The sequence below is a fragment of the Nannospalax galili genome, unplaced genomic scaffold (assembly GCF_000622305.1).
Source record: "Nannospalax galili isolate Female #2095 unplaced genomic scaffold, S.galili_v1.0 scaffold180, whole genome shotgun sequence".
Taxonomy (NCBI): domain Eukaryota; kingdom Metazoa; phylum Chordata; class Mammalia; order Rodentia; family Spalacidae; genus Nannospalax; species Nannospalax galili.
In genome coordinates, this window is record NW_008348199.1 from 3,064,189 (window position 1) to 3,067,181 (window position 2,993).

Genomic DNA, 2,993 nt, shown 5'->3' on the forward strand with positions numbered 1-2,993 from the left:
CTGGTCAGTTTCAGGAACAGAGGGGCCACCGATTCGGTCTTGAGCACTCCTCATGTAGAGACCAGAAACACGTGTGTTATGATGGAGAGAGAAGAAAAGTTACAAAGAAGCTGTCCATGAGTAATCAAAGGGGAAAGATGAAGGGCGCCTTTGTGCAATATGCTGCACATAATACACTAGATACAATAGCAGAAAGCATCTGAGAACTTAGAAATGCTTTGAACTGGTTATTTAGGTAAAGTATACTGTAAGCATCATTTACCAATAGTCTAAGAAAGAAACTTAGAGGTCATCTAACCTAGCCTTTGCACTTAGAGATCAGAAACCCAGGGTCAGTTCCAGGCATGGTAATACACACTTCTAATCCTAGCACTTGGTAGGTAGAGGTAGGAGGATCAGGAGGTCAGGACCAGCCTGGGCTACTTGAGATCCTATCTCAAAAGACTCTTCAAGCCCTTCATCCTCATCCCCCAGTCAAACGAAGGAAAGTGCCTTCGTTTCTTCTCTGGTTGCCTAACCCGCAGACACAGCCATGGGGAGACAGCTGCATTTTTCTTATCTTGTTTTTTTCTAAGCGGAGTCTCATGTAGCCCAGCCTGGCCTGAAACTCACTGTGTAACTGAGAATAACCTTGAACTACTGATCCTCCTGCCTCCACCTCTCAAATGCTGAGATTAAAAAGCATGTCCCAGCCAGCCATGGTAGTGAACACCTTTAATCCCAGCACTCAGGCAGGAGGCAGAGGCAGCAGATCTTTGAGTTCAAGAACATCCTGGTCTGTCTACATGGCAAGTCCCAGGCCAGCCAGGGCTACATAGTGAGACCTTGTCTCAAACACCACTGCCACAGCCGCTTTTCTTGGTTACGTCAAACCTAATTCCTACAAGTCACACAGATACACAGTGTGCAGCATGAATGGGCTGTTTGGAAGGCAGCCTTGGAAGAGGTCAGCTCTGGACTTATGAATACACAGACTCTGTAACCTCCCAGCTTCTCCCGAGGATGTCTAGACAGACAGGTTGAGTATTTTCCCAGCCCCATGCCAGAACTTCACTAGGTGCTGATGTGCTGCCCCGGCCAGCACATGTGTCACCTCCAACTCCTTTGTACAGGTGAGCAGTGACATTTTAAGAGAAGGTGATGACCAAAGCCATAGTGTAGAAGTGACAGTCTGGAATAATGGCTTAAAAATAGTTATTATTTTTATTCTATGTGTATGAGTGTATTGCCTGCATGTATGTAAGTGCATCCGTGTCATGCAATGCCTTCAGAGGTCAGAAGAGGGCATCAGAGTCCCTGGAATTGGAGTTAAGGGTGGCTGTTAGTGTCCATGTGGGTGCTGGGATTTAAACCCAGGTCCTCTGCAAGAACAGCCAGTGCTCTTAACTACTGAGCCATCTCTCCAGCCCCTGGACTAATGACCTTTTTTTTTTAACTATCAAATTAATTTTTAATATTTGTCTTAATTTTTCTATCACAGTGTCAGGAGATTAGAATAGAAAAATAGCATGTATTGACCATAATTTTAAATCATCAAAGACTGATAGTATTGCAAGCATACTTCCTGAATAAAAAGATAGTTATGTATATTAAAGCAATTCTATAGCTGTTTAGTCTGAATTTAGGGTTTTTTTTTCTCATGCGTGACACTTTGATTTTTGTTTTGTTTTTGGGTGGTTTTTTTGACAAAATGTTATTTTAAAGCAGATATTTTAACATATATTATGGAACAAGCTCTACACTGAATTATTTACATGTATTAATTTATTGTACAATCACTGGAAGATAATAATAGCACGCTGGATCTAGGACTTGCAGTCTTATCTACAATTCTGTAGAGATTCTGTTGGAAAAGAGAAGTTGGTCCTAAAATATTGGTTCACATATCTTGAGAATACTTCTTTTCTGATATGATCCTCTGTTTCTTTTTTTTTTATGTACTCTTCCTTCTTTTATTTTTATTTTTTGTGGGGCTTTTGGCTACTCTAACATTCCCCCCTCTGAAGAGGTGACCCAAATACTTTTGACATTTTTGGCCTTTGGAATGGAGTATGTTAAGGGGCACAAGGACATTGTGATTTTTAGCCAAGAAACTGGCTACTTTGGAGTCTTTTTTCCCTAACTGCCTAGCCAATTCCTACCTCCTATTCTTATCACCCTCTGAAGAGGTTACCCAACTTGTGGATAGAGAATCAGATCTCAGACTGCTCTGGCTTCTTTGATGCTGAACATGGACGCGGGGTGAGGCAATTGGAGTCTATCTAAAAGACTCCCAAGTTGCATAACTCTTATCTGTAGGGGGTAAAAAAAAGTCCTTGACTGGTGAATAGGAGATATGAAGGAGAAGTAAAGGCAACAATAATTAGCATTACAAGTTCTAGACAGGGAACTAGAAAAAAGAACAGGGCAATTTTCAAATGTTCATATGAGAGTTCATTGGAATTTCTTGACAAGGGCTTCCAAAAGCATCTCTCTATTGGGTTCCTCCTCATTTTTCTTTTGTCTGCCAAGGCTGGACTCGAGAGTGATGGACTCAGGATTTGTCAGGTATTTTTATAGCTGTTGGAGTGTTAGAATCACTGTCAGTTCCCTCTCAAAGGCTTCTAGATAACCGAGGGGTTGCTGAGGTGTGTGTGTGACCCGAGGGTATGCACACTGGACAGCCTTTACCCAGCGTGAGTCATGCCTTCTATTCCTAGCATTCCCCAGATTGTACCCTTTAGCCCTCCCCAAATCCAGGAGCCCATGTGTGATTAGGGCCAAATTACATACTGGGAAGAGTGGCTGGATGCTCTGGTGAGGGTCCAATGACCCTGCTTGGCTCTCCTTTAATGAATGAGCACAACAAGCCCAGTTGTGACGGTGTTTAGTAATCAGGCTCAGCTGAGTCGTGATGATGGTAGTTATTTCATGCAGAAGGGACTGCTGTACAGCATCATCTTATTAAAAGGACCTGGAATTTAAAAGGATTTGGTGCTAGGAGCCACATATGA